At 35.7% G+C, this 17,704-nt stretch overlaps 1 protein-coding gene across 1 annotated transcript in view; it reads left to right on the top strand.

Moving 5' to 3' along the window:
• Window positions 1-17,704, top strand: part of Myo3a (myosin IIIA) — a 199,550-nt gene that overhangs the window by 26,448 nt on the left and 155,398 nt on the right. The gene's annotated exons all lie outside the window — the stretch shown is intronic.

The raw sequence follows: 17,704 nt of genomic DNA, 5'->3' as shown, positions 1-17,704 counted from the left end.
TGCTTTCTTATACTTCCTCTTGTTGGACCCTGCACTACAGCAATCCTCTGAGAGTGGGTGGTGGTATTCCAGGACATCTCAGTGTCCTGTAGGCTTTCCTCCCCTTCCCTTCCTCTGCACTCTGGCTGGGTAAAGTGTCCCACCTTGTGCTTCTATACCCTGTATATTTCTCTATTTTTAAATTCACCACTTAGAACCATAGTTTCCTATATGGTCTTTATGTATAAGTTAAAAAAGAAATATGGATGGACAGGGTCTTTGAAAAGCAGGACCCTGTCTTTGTTTTGTAGACCTACTGCTTTGGGTATAGCAATTCATTGGCTGTAAATTGAATGAACAAACCTCCCTTCATTTTGCTGAACGGGGGGAATTTAATTAGTTTTAGATTAATTTCAAATTGTTTTAATATCCAAGTACCCAGTAATTTAGTATTTGACTTAGCCCGGGAATGAATTTCATAGCAGGTCGAGAAACTGATGATAGCATGTCCTTCAAACACACATCAGATTGTGCATTGTTTTTCTGACCTGAACTATTGCCAACTAATGAACAGCGGTGAGTTGACTATAACTACCTGATTTATAACTGAGGTGCAGCTAGTCTGTGTTTCTAGTTGAGTTGAGAACCATGTGCTTGACCAATCTGGCTGGGTATTAATAAGGACTTCTGTTTGAAATTTAAAAACAGCAACTCCTCACTGCTGCAGAAGCAGGGCCATTATTCTCCTCAGAGAATAATTTTGGCTCTACTCAAAGACAGTTTCAAATGGAGACCTTGATAGTTAACTTAAAATCTCGTAATTCCCTTGTTTTTTTAAAAAAATGACTACAATGAATAGAGACTAGATTAAAAGTTGCTCAAACAAGTGTAAATAAACAACTTTTCCAGCCATTAAAGAAAAAATTGGCAAACTAGTATCTTTGAGAAATTATCTTCCTGGGATATCTTCTAAAATAAGTTAGATTAAAAAAAATAAGCCTAGATAATAAATAGGGCAACTTTTTATATGACACTTTAATAAAAATCATCTTAGGTTGGATAGCTAACAAAATGACAGCACTGGTTTTAGATCATTTGGTTTGTTGATTTCTTTTCAGCAATAATTAGAAATGAGAGCCATTTGGCCGCTTAAATGCAAGTCTGCCATCAAATACCAACATTTCATATATATTCTGTTCTCCATGGTAAGAGAACATGGGTTCAGTTCACCTTAAAAATGATTAGTGGGGCCAGGTGCGGTGGTGCACGCCTGTAATCCCAGTGGCTCAGGAAGCTGAGGCAGAAGGATCACAAGTTCAAAGCCAGCCTCAGCAATGGTGAAGCTAAGCAACTCAGGGAGACCCTGTCTCTAAATAAAATACCAAGAAGGGCTGGGGATGTGGCTCTGTGGTTGAGTGTCCCTGAGTTCAATCCCTGGCACCCCCACAAAAAAATGATTAGTGGGTTATTGTCTGAATTAAAACCTGAGGAATGTAGATGTCTGTGTACACTGAGAAACTTTTTGAGGGTAGAAGGAATACGATGTGGTAAACCACAAACTGCAGAATCTAGTAATCAGTGCCCTCATTTTATGTTCAAATCAAGTGTTCAGAAAAGGCAACTGCTGGCAGTAAAGAGTTTTGGAATAAATTTTACTTTAATTTCTCATGTCATAAAACAGATCGTGAGCTCATATGGGATACTGAAGATCTTAGATAGCTGTCAGGCACCTCATACTCAGAATTTCCAGAATTAAATCTTACCACCTCACCCATCACAAGAAATCTGTTATAGATCAAAAATTTCCTGTCTTAGAAAAAGTCACCTGCATCTACTCATTGCTCAAGCCAGAACTTAGGGTCATCCTTAAGTCTTTGCTTGTCCTTACCTCCCCATATACAGCTAGTTACAAAACTTGTCTCTGTTAGGTCCCCGTACTTGTGCTTAGTCCTGCTTGTCACCTCTTGCCTGGGCCCCTGAAATTGACTTTTCTGAATCCTTACATCTAGTCTTGTTTCCTTCCCTCCAGTCCATTCTGTAACAAGGGGGAGTCTCTCCACAAACATATCCAGTTCTCCCACTTTATTTTTGTTATTTCATTCAATGACTTCCTCTAGTGACATAGAATAAGCTCTTTATTTTATTAATTTTATAAGACTTTATTTTAGTTGTACAAATTTGTGGGGTACAGTTTTGTTTTGTTTTCGTACTGGGGATTGAACTCAGGGGTACTCGACCACTGAGCCACATCCCCAGCCCTATTTCGTATTTTATTTAGAGACAAGGTCTCACTGAGTTGCTTAGTGCCTCACTTTTGCTGAGGCTGGCTTTGAACTCACAATCCTTCTGTCTCATCCTCCTGAGCTGCTGGGATTGCATGTGTGTGCCACTGTGCCTGGCTCTGAGGGGTACAGTTTTAATTACATGTATACAGTGTGTAATGACCAAGTCAAAGCAGTTGATATTTCCTTCTCCTTAAACTTTTAATTTTTTTCTTGATTAGCACATGATAATAATGGTACATATTGATGTGGCACTGATTGAATCAAAGGAATTGATGTTTCCATCTGCTTATCATTACTTTGTGTTTGGAGTCTTTGATCTCTCTTCTTAGTTATTTGTAATATATACAACAGATTATAGTCCCTACAATGTGATAAATAGAATACTAGAACCCATTTCTACCTGTGTTTGGTAATCACTATTCTTCCTCCCTCCATCTTTTCCTGCCCTCTTTTCTTAGCCTCTAATAATCTTTATTAAAATGTTCTGATTAACTGTAAGAAAGAACATTCGATGTTTGTCTTCTTATGTCTGATTTATTTCACTTACTATAATGATCTCAAGTGCCATCCATTTCACTGCAAATGATAGGATATCATTTTTGTATAGTATTCCATATATATATAGTATGTATATATACACCACATTTTCTTTATTCACTCATCCATTGATGGACATCTAGTTTGATTCCCATATCTCAGTTATTGTGAATAATGCTTCAATAAACATATATTTCTTTGGTATACCTTTGTCTTTACCTTTTGATAATATACCCAATAGTGGGATTAATGTATCATAGAGTAGCTTTGTTTTTAATTTTTCAGGGAACCTCCATACTGGTTCCATATGGCAATAATAATTTATTCTCCCACCAACAGTGTATGAGGGTTCCCTTTTTTCCACATCTTTACCAGTATTTGTTATTTTTTTTGGGGGGGGGGATTTTTTAAAATAACTGTTGTAACTAGATTGGGGTGATATCTCCTTGTAGTTTTGAGTTGCATTTATCTGATGGCTAATGCTGTTGAGTATTTTTCATAAATTTGTTGGTCATTTGAACTACTTCAGAATAAGCTCTTAATGACTAATGCCTCCTTTATATCCTTTGGTGCTCACCGGGAACCTGTCTTCCTGTTACCTATTAGCCACATCAGTCTCTTGCAGTACCTTAAATATGCCACAGTCTTTCTCAGGGTTCTTATATGTAATACTGAGGAAGTACTTTAAAGTTTATTAATATGCATTTCTCTTTCACTTATCCAAGAGTACAGTATTAACCCCACTGTGCCTGATGCAACATTTCTAGGGGAAGATTTATTATTGCAGAAGGAATGCAGAAAAATGACTGGGGTAATATTCAGCTTTTAACCTTCAAATATAGGAATTTGTAGTAAGGCCCAGGCTGTCTCCTGAAAAAGTCTGTCCAAATTATTTTAGCATATGAAAAGAGAATTTCCAGGGTAATACCATATGGTTCATGTAAAAGGGTGGAAAGAAGAGAGAAACCCTTTGCAAATTCTAGGAAGATTATGGAAAGATGAAACAAAGTGTGGCAGGAGAGCAAGCTGAGCTTTTAACAAGTGAAGATGACAGTAAGGACAGGAAGATGTTCCTAATCCTCACACTTCCACTCTCATTCACTGCACAGAGGAGGCCATTTCATCGTCAGCTGTATACAGAGTGGGGTGAGCCATGTCCTTGTTACCATGGAGCAGCAGAGTGATTAGGCAGAGGAAAGACTTAAGGTTAACTTCCCCAAATCTTTACGCTTAGTTTCTAGGAACTTTAAAGTAACTGATAATCTGGCTGAAGAGTGTCTAGAGAGGGTTTCTCAGGGGACCAGGTGGTTGTGTGAGGCACAGCTCAGATTATCTGGGCCAGGTCTGAAGGTGAGGCATAGCCAGACCTCAGAGTGTTCTCAGCTTAATCTGCCAAGAGGAACTAAGAAAGTCTGCTGTATGAGAAGAACAGACCACAAGCTCAGTGGCTCCAGATGCCAGTACAGGGAGCCAGTCGGGCAGACAAAAGCACATGGCCCCAGAGACTAGAGACCCACACTTCTTCTTCTCCCTGCCTCAAGATCTTAAAGGAGGAGGGATGACCTCTGAAAGATGAAGCAAACACTTATCCAAGACAAACTGAACTCTATTGAAAAGGGCTTTCAGATTAATCAGATCTGACTCAGCTTCACTTTCCTCCCAGACAGTTATGAGGCACCATAATCATAGGCAAAATGAAGAAATGGAAAATTCTCTATGTATCAAGAGTAGATATTGAATTTTTGACCAGTTCCAGGTATGATACTTTATCTGCATAGAAACCTCCCAACTCCTGTACACCATTAACTTCTGTGTGCCTGACTGTGCACCTCCCCAACACCCTGTACTTCATTTCACCAACCAGTTGTCAAACTTTATTATAACGATATGTTTTATTTGACTGCTGTTCTGCTAAGCTTTAAACTTCACAGTGACAGGGTTGCTTTGTTCTAGAACCCATCATGGTACTGACAAATGGAAAATGCTTGTAAGTACTGCCAAATGAATGAATGAATGACAGGGAGGATTTTCCATGCAATTGTGTGACCATGGGAAAGTTTCTTTAAAATCTCCAGGCACATCAATCTGTTCATCTAACAGTGTGGAAAAGGATATTTACTATTTCCTAAGGTTGGTGCTACTGAGTAAATAGGATGCTAGGTGTAAACTATTTGGCATAATAACTGACACATGATAATCCTGAAAGTCTGAGCTATTATCATTGTTCTGAAATAGTAATCCCACCCCGCTTCCTACTAAGTACTGTACACGAAGTAGTTCCTTGATAAAGGGTGGTGAGAGAATAAAAATCTTAGTTCCATAGAGCAAACAATTGCTCTATGTTGTAATAAATTCAGTTATTACTTTAAATATCAAGCAAATTAATTACACTGAAAATAAGATTAAGTTTGCTAATACTAGTCATGAATACAACCTTTAAGAAAACCTTTCCTTTTTTTTTTTTTTTGTTAAGTGGAATACACTTTTACAGAAAACCTCTGGACACCTTAGAGAGCAAACAGGCAAGTGAGCTTGTAAACATTATTAATGAAATGCATTAGCAGTCACTGGTATCTGATCAGTCCATAAATAATATGACTTCCCAGGAGATAAACCCCTTTAGGCAAGTCAACTAATGTCTGAAAAAGTAGTCCTTATCTTGAATAGAAGATGAAAGAGGCTAAATTTAAAGGGCAGTCCTCGGTTCTCATTTCTATAGATTTCTCTCTGGGGAACTTCATTTCTAATAGGATAGTTAACATTTCAATACAGAAGTACAGAACGTACTTTTTTGTGATTTATTTAGACATTGTTCTTATGACAGAATATTTTATGGCTTTAAATCTCTTATTACCCACATGCCCCATTTTAGACCAAATCCCCAATGCATAATGTAGGTCAAAGAGAAGTTGTGATTTATTCATTAATAACCCACTTTTTAGCATCAAGGGAAGCAGGTGTACCTGAACTTAAAAACTAGGAAGAATCCTTCATTTCTTTTGTTCTTGCTTAATAATTCAGAAAAAAAAAAAGCCATTAGCTGGGACAAGCAAGCCTGGGAATAGGGGGTGCAGATCAGCACACAGTTTGGAGACTGGTGGAGTGAGGAAGGTGGCCTGCTGGGAGGGCATTGGTAGTGGTGTCCTGGGATGGAATGCTGGATCTCCAGGAAGGGAAGAGAAGGATATTCTTGTGGGTTGATGGCAGTGACCACAGTTGGGTTCTAAGAGCCAGAGCAAGGTGAGGGGGCATATGCACAGGGATGGGGGTGAAGGCATAAAATTAGGGACTTCATCAAGAAATACTCTGGGACACTGAGAGCAGGGATTTTTACTTAAATTTTTTAAAAAGTTAATTCTTAAGGAAAAAAGAATTATAAATATGAAAATATATAAAATTATAAATATGAAATAAAGTGAACCCAGTGGTGTTGGGTTGAAATTGAAGAAACAATGTGAGCTCATGGTTTTCAATATATACAAACAAAAGCATAATATGTGTAGAGAGTTTAACTAGCTGTTACTATTAAGAGGTATTGGGAGATTTGACACCCCCAAGAGAGAGCACATCAAGCACTTAGCTCTTGGCTTTTAAATACAGTTCTCAACTATAAGGAATTAAGAATTCTTAGAGAATTTGATTGATTTTAGGGCTACAGAAGGTAGCCTGGAATTTATGGGTATCTAGAAAGTTAAAAAAAAAATTCAAAGAACTATGGAGGCTCTTCAAAGAGGCATAGATGGCAATTTGAGATAATTCTCTCTGACCAGATCTAAGACAATTTGAACATCAAAATAATGATAATAAATGGTGGTAATGAGGCCAATCCATGCAGGGAAATGGATGGCATTAGAACAGATTATGCTAAGTGAAGCTAGCCAATCCCTAAAAAAACAAATGTCAAATGTCTTCTTTGATATAAGGAGAGCAACTAAGAACAGAGCAGGGAGGAAGAGCATGAGAAGAAGATTAACATTAAACAGGGACGAGAGGTGGGAGGGAAAGGGAGAGAGAAGGGAAATTGCATGGAAATGGAAGGAGACCCTCAGGGTTATACAAAATTACATACAAGAGGATGTGAGGGGAAAGGGAAAAAAAAGGGAGAGAAATGAATTACAGTAGATGGGGTAGAGAGAGAAGATGGGAGGGGAGGGGAGGGGGGATAGTAGAGGATAGGAAAGGTAGCAGAATACAACAGTCACTAGTATGGCAATATGTAAAAACGTGGATGTGTAACGGAAGTGATTCTGCAATCTGTATACGGGTAAAAATGGGAGTTCATAACCCACTTGAATCAAATGTATGAAATACGATATGTCAAGAGCTTTGTAATGTTTTGAACAAACAATAATAAAAAAAATTTAAAAAATTAAAATAAAATAAAATAAGATTGAGTCCAATCCATTGAAGAAAATAGAAGTCTGCTAATCCATGTAGGCATGTACATGTGCATGCATGTGCGCACACACCCACACACACATGTGAATAAAGAAAGAAAACCAAAAACTTTTCCCTATGGAAGAATGCCAGCTAATAAATACAGAAAGAATAATGAAAATTAAAAATCATTTGGCAGCCATCATAGTAATAATTAATTCACCCAAAAATTTCAAAAATGCTAGCATTAATGGGTTAAGTTTTGAAAAGAAATAAGATTAGTCTCATAGTTCAAAATAACTCTCCGCAAGATATTTATTAATAATAAACAATAAACTTTGTAGGGAAGAAGACTGGCAGGAGACTATTAATGAGTGACCCAAATAAACGTAACTAGTCATGAGACAAACGAAAATCATGCCATTATTGAGGGGATGATGGCCAGCGTCTCATTAAGGGGTTCTTCTTCCTGCCCAGGATAATCCAGGCCACCCTAAAATTTACAATCTTAAATATTTAGTAAATAACAAAGCACAAATACTCAAAAATATATTTACAGAAAGTGAAGCCCCTGATAGACCTAGCCCACAAGGGTTCTGGAAGTAGACAAAGGCAAAATGGCTCCCCTGGCTTATTTAAGGGGGTACATCAAAGGCAGGGACAAGGTTTCCAGGGCAGAATCTTGCTTCAAGATGTTTTGCAGTCAGCAGGCTGATTGACATCTTGGCAGGTCACACCCATCTCAGGTGCTATGTGGGATCTTTGGCAGAGCTTGAGGGGGAAGTTCACCTGCATCAGGCGGTCAGTCCCTGTCCAGGGTGCGATGAAAGGTTCCCAGTGCCAGACTTATCCACTCAGAGCAACAGTCCACACACAGCCCACAGATGGCTTTCGATACACCACCTGATGGGCTGCAATGAAAAGACCTCAGCATCACGTCTCTGATATTTCTACCAAAAATAAAGTTATGAGAGAATATCTACCAAGCCCAAACTGGGAACAATTCTTTAAATAACTGGCCTGAAATCTTAAAAAAAAAAATGTCAAGGTCATGAAATTCAAGGAGAGTTGAAGAACTATTCCAGACTGAAAGCGATTAGAGAGATTGGCAACTAAAAGCAACAACTCATCCTGATTGTTTTGCTTAAAGAACATATTTGGGTTGGGTGCGGTGGTACATGCCTGTAATCCCAGCAGCTTTCACAGGTTCAAAGCCAGCCTCAGCAACAGCAAGGCGCTAAGCAACTCAGTGAGACCCTGTCTCTAAATAAAATACAAAATAGGGCTGGGGATGTGGCTCAATGATCGAGTGCCCCTGAGTTCAATCCCGGTAGCAAAAAAAAGAACATGTGGTATAGTTAATGAAATTTAAAAGACATCTGAAGATTAGATGATAGAAATGTATCAGTTTAAACTTGCTGATTTTGACTGTTGTATAGGGGGAATGTCCTTGTTTGTAATAATTCAACTAAAGTTTCCTAGGGTGAAAGAACATTATGTGGATCACATACTCCCAAGTGGTTCAGAAAAAAATGCACTTTGTATTTCTTTTGCCAACTTTCTCTAAGGTTGAAATTCCGTCAAAATTTAAAAAAAAAAATCTATACAGTAGAGACTAGAGATTTAGCATACACACCCACACACACACTTACACATACACACACATATATTATACATGCATATATATACACACATACATATATATACACATACACATATGTGCATGTATATATACACACATATATACTAATTGAATGTTATGAATCTTGAGACTCTGAGAGCTAGTGTCTTATAGATGGAATTATATATTGGAAAAAAAGAGAGAAAACCATTTTTAATAATTGACAAGGCTTTAGAATTTTTCTACATATATAAAAATTTAATACTTTGGGTAGGGTGTATTATTGAACTTTGCAGACATGACGCCTACCTTATTTGAAAGGAAGGACATTTATAATTATTTGTTATATAAAACTAAACAATGAGTAAGTAGATTCTATAGTGATCTGATTCTGTTGAACCTAGGGTTCAAGTGTTTCAAACTGATTATGTTTCAAAGTTGAGTTAAGGCATTAGATATTATAGATAATGCTGTATACTGTAGACAAGGTTCTTTTAGTCATAAGGACCAGAAATCCAAACTAGCTCCAAAAACGGGAAGGATACAGAAGGCAATCTCATAGATGAGAACAGGGTTGAGGTAACTGGATCCGGGTCAGGGAAGTAGAAGGTAGAAGCCAAGACTGCTCCCTCTGTCTCTTGCTCTCTCCATGGAGAAACAGTCTCTGCTCTCTGCTTCTTTATGAGTGTGTGCAGACCACCCTCTGGAGTTATCAGATTGCCCAAAGCTACTCAGGAAACACTAGCCTTCAACCTCCTCTGCTGTTTGACTTTATGGGTCCGATGCCAACAGCTAACTGACCCAGATTTTTTAATCTCTCAAACTAAAAGGAATTTGGAGTAGGAGAACAAGCTCCTTTGTTCCAAGCTGGATCAGATATTCTCTTTGCGTCCATTTAGTTATGAACAGAGAATGTTCCAGCAAGGCTGCCTGGGCCCTCTCCTTCTGCAAAAGACTGTGAATGAAGAAATTTTTTTTTCCCAAGAGAGTTTTTAAAGGGGTGAGCAAAATATTTTCTAAATATTATAGAGAATTTTTTTCCCTTATTGATGCATGTTACGCATGTTACCCTGTGCTCTGACAAGTATTTAAAATTTTAGATTTTAGTTGCTAAAATTAAATTACATAACTAGATTATGTAAAATCTGTAATGTAAGTTAAAAGTGAGTTGCAGACGTTTTGAAAGAGTTGTGGTTTTGCTTAGCAACAGATAAAAAAAGAACTTTGTATTTAGGGATTTATGTAATACAGAAACAAAATGCTTTAACGTAACAGGAGAGATTTTAATAAGAGGTACCGAGTGTGCTTTTCTATTGTGAGATAACTGAATGAATCAAAGAGGACTTCTTTATATTTCTAAGAATCACTTCTTTGCCTCTCAGTCTTTCTCATTGTAAAATAATTGTTTTGAACTAGAACTGTAAATGATCTTAATCTGCAACTCTAAGATTTTAAAAGCCCGAAGAGCTTTCACGTGAATGAATGATTCTTGTGGTAGAGCAGGAGACAGGACAATGGGAGAGGTGAATGGGACAGAAGGTGATGATAAGATGAGACAAGGGATCAGTAATGAGAGTGCACCATGAATAACAAGTAGAGTGTGTACTCAGTTGTCTATAACTGAGGTCCAGTACAAGTGCATACTTCTGCAGACTTGAGTGGTGCAAGACTGGGGAGAGCCCTGGTAGAGCCCTGGCCTAGTATGTGCAAGGACCAGGGTTTTTTCCCTAATACTCCAATCAAACAAACAAACAAGAAAGAGAAAATAAAAAGAACTGAATGGTGCAGACAACTCTGGACACGATTCATAAGTCTAAAGCCGAGGAGAAGGTAGCAAGCAGTGAGATTTTGATGTCTTTAGAGAAAACACCATACTTTCTTCACTTTAGGAGTGAACCCAGGGCTTATGAGTGAGCACATGTTCTATCACTAAGTCACATCCCTAGCCTGAGCTACATCCTAAAGAAAGAGGTAAATCTAGAGCCAGGTAGAGCCAGCCATTCCAACCTGGACTCATCTTATAGACTCACCGAGTGTTAAAGCTGGGGAGAACTTTGAATATCATTTGGCTCAGGACCATCAGAAGATTTTTCAAAAATTTATTTATTTATTATTTCTTACATATATCACAATTGAGGAGTGCATTACATTCATAATTTTTTTGCATTGCAATTCTTAATACACCTTTATACCACAATTTATCAAATCTCTGTTTGTATATAAGGTATGTTGACACCAAATTCACATCTTCATACATGAATTTTGTATAATGATGACCATCTCAAAGATAGTGGAAGGAGACCATCAGAAGATTTTTGGTCCCCCTTATATGTCAAAAGGTTGTCTGAATATAAGTTTCCTAGAGAGAAAGGGTATAGCCTGCATGAGATTCACTAAGTAATTTTTGACCCATAAGCAATAAAGGATCATTGATTTATTCCTATCTTCTGAATTAACAAAGGGAAAAAAAAGCTTAGGGAGAGAAAAGTGTTTTGTTGAAAGGTACACTTCAATGTATTTTTTATTAGAGATGTAGAATAATTCTGAAAAATATCAACCGTGGAGTGTTGCATATGTTTACTAAATACTATTTAAACAAGATTATCAGATATAGCACTGTTTATAAATCATATATGATTATTTATGTACTTTAAATCTTTTAAAAACCTTTAAGAAGAAAGTTGTATATGTGATGGGGAGGTCTTAGGCCTTTTTCTCCTAGGGCAGCTGTAAAATATTCTACTTTTTTTTTTCCTTTTAAAAAATAACACATTTTTATTGTGATCAGTGTGTGTATGTATGTATGTGTGTGTGTGTGTGTGTGTGTGTGTGTTTAAAACATAAAATTTACTATTGTGACCATTTTAATTGTACAACTGAGTGGTATTAAAGATATTCATGTTATTGTGTCACCATTGCTACCATCTATCCAAGGGACTCTATTTATATTGCAAAACTGAAATTCTGTACTCGTTATAACTCTCCATTTTCTCCTCTTTCCAAACCCCAAAACCCATCATTGTATCTTGTTTCTATGAATCTTACTACTCTCAGTACCTCATAAGGTGGAATTGTGTATTATTTGTCTTGTTGTTACTGGTTTATTTCACTTAGGATGATGTCCTTGAGATTTATCCATGTAGTGTGACAAATATAGTGTGTGTCAAATCTTACTTTCTTTTTAAGGCTGAAGGATATTGCCTCATATCTATATGACAAATTATGTCCATCCATTAATTTGTGGATGGAAACTTAGTTTGTGTACATCTTTTGGCTGTTACCAATAATGCTTCTAAAAACAAGGCATGTACAAATAAATGTCTCATTGAGTCCTCTCACACAGTTATTTTGGGTATTGCTAGGTCGTACAGTGATTCTCTTTTTATATTTTGAAGAATTGTGACACTGTTTTCTACAATTGCTGTACTATTTACATTCCCACAAGCGGTGCACAAGTGTTCTGTTTTATTCTTATTCTCCTTAATGCTAGTTTCTGGGGTTTTTGTTTGTTTGTTTGTTTGTTTTAATAGCAGCCATGCTAATGGGTGTGAGGTTTTGGTTTGTATTTTTTCTAATGATGTTGAATATCTTTTTCTCTAATTATTGGTCATTTGTATATTTTATTTGGAAAAATCTCTCTCCAAGTCTTTTGCACATTTTGAAATCAGGTTGTTTGTTCTGTTGTCACTGAGTTTTAGGAGTTCTTTATATATTCTGAATATTAATCCCTCATCAGATATATGATATGCAATATGTTCTCCCATTCTGTGGGTTGCCTTTTTACCCTGTTAATTTTACTCTGTCAGTGGTGTCTTTTGATGGCTAAAGCTTTGGAGTTTCACAAAGTCCACTCTCTCTACTTTTTCCTTTATTACCTATGCTTTTGGTGTCTTTTCTAGGAAATCATCCTGAAATCCAATGTCAAGAAGCTTTTCTCCTATGCTTTCTTCAAAGGGGTTTGTAGATTTAGCTCTTATGTTTGAGACTTTGATCCATTTGGAGTCCATTTTAGTATATGGTGTTAAGTAAAGGTCCAACTTCATTTTTTTTGCATGTAAATATCCAGTTTTCCCAGCACCATTTCTTGGAAAGACTGTGCTTTCCCCAATGAATAGTCTTGGTACTCTTATCAAAAAAATCCACTGATCATACATACAGTTCTTTATTTCTAGACTCTTTGTTCTATCCCATTGGCATGTATGTCTGTCTTTATGCCAGTGCTTGGATTACCACATTTTAAAAATAAGTTTTGAAATCAGGAAGTATGAATCCTCCAACTTCATCGTTTTTTTGTTTGTTTGTTTGGTTGGTTGGTTGGTTTTTTTTAAGAATTTTTTTGGCTGTTTAGGGTTCCTTTAACTTCATGCAAACTTTAGGGTAGTTTTTCTATTTCTGAAAAAAATGTTAATGGGAATTTTGGTAACAATTGCATTCAATTTGTAGATTCCTTTGGGTAATATTGATATATTAACAATATTAAGTCTTCCAATTCAAAGAAGAATGTGTACACATTTGTTTGTATCTTTTTACAATTTCTTTCAGTAATGATTTGTAGTATTAGTATATAAGTTCTTTTTATATACATATCATATTTTTTCTGAATAATATGATATGAATGTGTATTTTATTGTTGTATAATGTTGTGTCTATATCTCTTAGATCTATTTTATTTTTTGTGGTTTTTAAGAACTCTGTTTCCTTACTTATTTTACTCATCTTACTTCTTCCTTCCAATTTAGATATCATTTATTTATTTTTCTTGCTTAATTTCTCTGGCCAGGACTGCTAGTACCATGCTAAATAGAAGTGGTGTATGCAGGGATCCTTTCCTTGTTCCTGATCTTAGAAGAAAAGCTTTCAGTCTTTTACCATTGAATAGGATGAAAAACTGTGAGTTTTTAAAATATTGATTTTATTATATTGAGGTCATTTCCTTCTATCTGTAGTTTGTGGGGGTGTGTGTGTGTGTAATCATGAAAGGATTTTGGATTCTGTCAAGTGTTGTTTCTATATACAATGATTTGTAGTTTTTTTCCTCTTAATTTTGTTAATATGTAGATTAATTTTCATTTATTGAACCTATCCTTGTATTTTAGGAATAAATTTTACTTGGTTATTTATTTTAAGATATATTTGAATATAAGACATATTTGAATTTTTAAAGGTATATTTGAATTTGGTTTCCTAGTATTTTGTTTAGGATTTTTATTATTCATATTCTTAGGGGATAATGGTACATAAAATCCTTTTGGGGTATTTTTCTGGCTTTGGTATGAGGGCAGTGCTGGTCATATGGAAAGAATAAGGAAATTTTTTCTTCCTCAGCCCTATTTATTTATTTATTATTTCTTTTGAGACAGGGTCTTGCTAAGTTGCTGGAGTCAAACTTATCCTCCTATCTTAGCCTCCCAAGTACTGGGATTATAGGTGTGTGCTACCATATCCTGCTATATTTATCTTTTTAAATTGATTGGGACTTATTTGTGGCCAATCATGTAGTCTGTTCTGGAAAATGTCTCATGTGCACTTGAGAAGAATGTGTATTCTATTGTTGTGTAATGTTGTGCCTATGTCTCTTAGATCTATTTCATTTATTGTGGTTTTTAAGAACTCTGTTTCCTTACTTATTTTGTGTCTAATTGTTCTATCCATTGTTGAAAGTAGGGTATTAAATTCTTCAACTACTCTTTTAGAATTGTCTAGTTCTCTTTTCAATTTTGTCAGTTTTTTTCTTAAGATATTTTGAGGTCCTAATATTAGGAGTGTCAATTTTTATAATTGTTATTTTTTTCTATATTGAACCTTTTATTAATACATAAAGTTTTCCTTGTCTCTTGTAACTGTTTTAAAAAGTTAATCATTTATTTGATATTAATATAATCACTTCTTTATTTTGGTCACTTATTTGCATGGAATATTTTTTCCTTTCCTTTCACTTTTAATTTATTCATGTCCTTAAATCTAAAGTGAACCTCTTGTAGATAGCATAGAGTTGGAACAGATTTTTTAAATCCATTGTGCCAGGTTTTGTCATTTTAGAAAATTTAATTCATGGGCATTTAAGTAATTATTGATAAGGAATATTCACTTGTGTCATTTTGCTCTGCTCCCTGAATGTCTGATAGCTGCATTTGTCCCTGTTTCTTACATTACTCTCTCCTTTTCTGTTTAGTTGGTTTTGTTTTCTTATAAACTATTCAAATTCCTTTATCATTTCCTTTTATTTGTGGTTACCTTGGAGATTACATTTAATGTCTTATAGTTGTAATACTATAATTTGAATTTATACCAGCATAACTTCAATAACATATGAAAACTCTACTTCCACACATCTCTGTATACAACCTTTCAATTATTGATAACATAGAATTACATTTTTATACATTGTGTGTCCAAAAACATAAACTAATAATTGCCCTTTATACATTAATCTCTTAAATCATATAGAAAGCTATATATTACAGTTACAAACCAAATTACACCGACACTAGCTTTAATAGTAGATTCTTTTTTTTTAATAGTTTCATTTGTAGATGGGCACAATACCTTCTTATTTTAGTTGTGCATTTTTTTATGTGGTACCAGGGATCGAACCCAGTGCCTCACGCACGCTAGGCAAGTGCTCTGCCGCTGAGCCACCCTGATAGTAGATTCTTGAAATGTGAATTCATCTCTTAAATCATGTGAAAAACAAAAACATAAATTATAAGCCAAAGTTAAAACAAGAGTTGTTTTTATAATTTTCATTATATTTATCTTTACTGAATTATTATTTTTTCATACAGCTTCCAGTTACTATTTAGTGACCTTTTATGTCAAACAACAGGACTCTTTTTTAACATTTTTTTTTTTTGAGGGGAGGGTACCAGGGATTGAACTCAGGGGCACTCAACCACTGAGCCACATCCCCAGGCCTATTTTGTATTTTATTCAGAGACAGAGTTTCACTGAGTTGCTTGGCATCTCACTTTTGCTAAGGCTGGCTTTGAACTCAGGATCCCGCCTGCCTCAGCCTCCCGAGCTACTGGGATTATAGGTGTGCGTCACCACATCAGGCTAGCGTGGTAACATTTCTTCAGCTTTTGTTAATCTGAGAATGTCTTAATTTCACCTTACCTTTGAAGGATAGTCTTGCTGGATATAGGTTTCTTGGATGAAATTTTTCAAAAAATTCAGCCCCACTGCCTCAAAGTTTTTGATATCTTATTTATCTTTCATCTCATAAGCCACTAGTCTCTTGCTATTTTCAAGATTCTCTTCATCTTTGTCTTTTGACAATTTGATTATTATGTGTCTTGGTATAGATACCTTGGAATTCATCTTACGTGGGATTCATTAAGGTCTTGAATATTAATGTCTTCCATCAAATTTAGGAAAATTTTGGACATTATTTCTTTTGAATAATCTCTCTTCCTTCTTTCTCTCTCTTTTCTCCTTTTGGGATTCTCATACTGCGTGCATCTGTCTACTCGATGGTGTCCCATAGATTCCTTAGGTTCTGTTCACTTTTCTTCAGTCGTTTTTTCTTCTGTTCTACACAATTAATAATTTCAATCGTTCTTTCTTCAAATTTACTGATTCTTTTCTTTTACATGCTCAAGTCTGCTTTTGAATCAGTCTAGTAAATTTGTCACTTCTGTTATTATACTTTCACATCCAGAGTTCTTTTTTAGGCATTTTTTTTAAAAAATGTATTTCTGTTTCATTCACATTCTTTTCCTAATGTTTTCTATGTATTCCTTTAGTTCTTTGAGCATCTTTAAGACAGTTGTTTTAAAGTATTTGTGTAGCAAGTTCATTATCTCATTATTCATTATCTTAGGTTTCTGTTGGTTTACTTTTTTTCCCCATGAGTGAGATATAATTTCCTGTGTCTTTTTATGCCTTATGATTTTTTATTGTTGTTGCTGAAAATTAGATATTTTAATCTAATAATATAGTAACTCTGGAAATCAGATTCTTCCTCATTCTCTAGGAATTCGCTGATTTTTGTTTTGGTTTTGTTTGTTTGTTTTAAATTGTAGTCTTTCTCTTTGTTAGGAGCCTAAAGTGTAAACTAAAGATCTTTTTAGGGCTGGGTGTGGTATTACATACCTGAAATCTCAGGAAATTATATCTCACTCAGTGACTGGGGAACCCAAGACAGGAGGATCCTAAGTTCAAGGCCAGCCTTAGCAAATGAGGCCCTAAGCAACTTAGTAAGACCCTGTCTCAAAATAAAATAAAAAATATGTTTTTAAAAAGGGCTGAGGATGTAACTCAATGGCAGAGCACCTCTGAATTCAATTCCTAGTATCAAAAAACAAACAAAAAATTTCTTCAGATACAAATGGTTGCTTTTGTTTTTATTGTTGTTTCTACTTATTTGTTTTCTTTTGCAGGGCAAGGGATCAAACCCAAGACCTTGCATATTCTAGGCAAGCACCCTACCACTGATCTACATCCTCAGCTCTGTGTTCTTTTGAATGTCCTAGATTTAATATCTGGCTCTTAAAAAGGAAAAAGAAAATAACTAATGAGGGGAAAAATGAAAAGCAAAAAAAAAAAAAGTTCTGGTCCTTAGACCCTTAGAAGTTGCTGCAACTATGGTACCTAATAAAATAATCATGTGTGACATGTCTGATAGGGAGTAAACCAGTCCATTTTAGTTTTGAGAGAACAACCCTAAGAGTTGTTACCAAAAAATGGAAAACATCATTTTTAGGGTTCTGCTGAGAAACAGAACCAGCAGAATGTGTGTGTGTGTGTGTGTATGTGTGTGAATATGTGAATGCATGTGTGTGCCCATGTACAATATGTTTGTGTTCATGTGTGTGTGTATGTGTGTGTGTGTGTGTGTGTGTGCATGTGTGTTTGTGAGGAGAGAGATTTATTCTAAGAAATTGGCTCACAGTGCTAGAGGCTG

Source organism: Marmota flaviventris, chromosome 12, assembly GCF_047511675.1.
Source record: "Marmota flaviventris isolate mMarFla1 chromosome 12, mMarFla1.hap1, whole genome shotgun sequence".
In the NCBI taxonomy this organism is placed as follows: Eukaryota; Metazoa; Chordata; class Mammalia; order Rodentia; family Sciuridae; genus Marmota; species Marmota flaviventris.
Note: the sequence above shows the minus strand (reverse complement) of the source record. Positions and strands in the feature narration are given on the sequence as shown.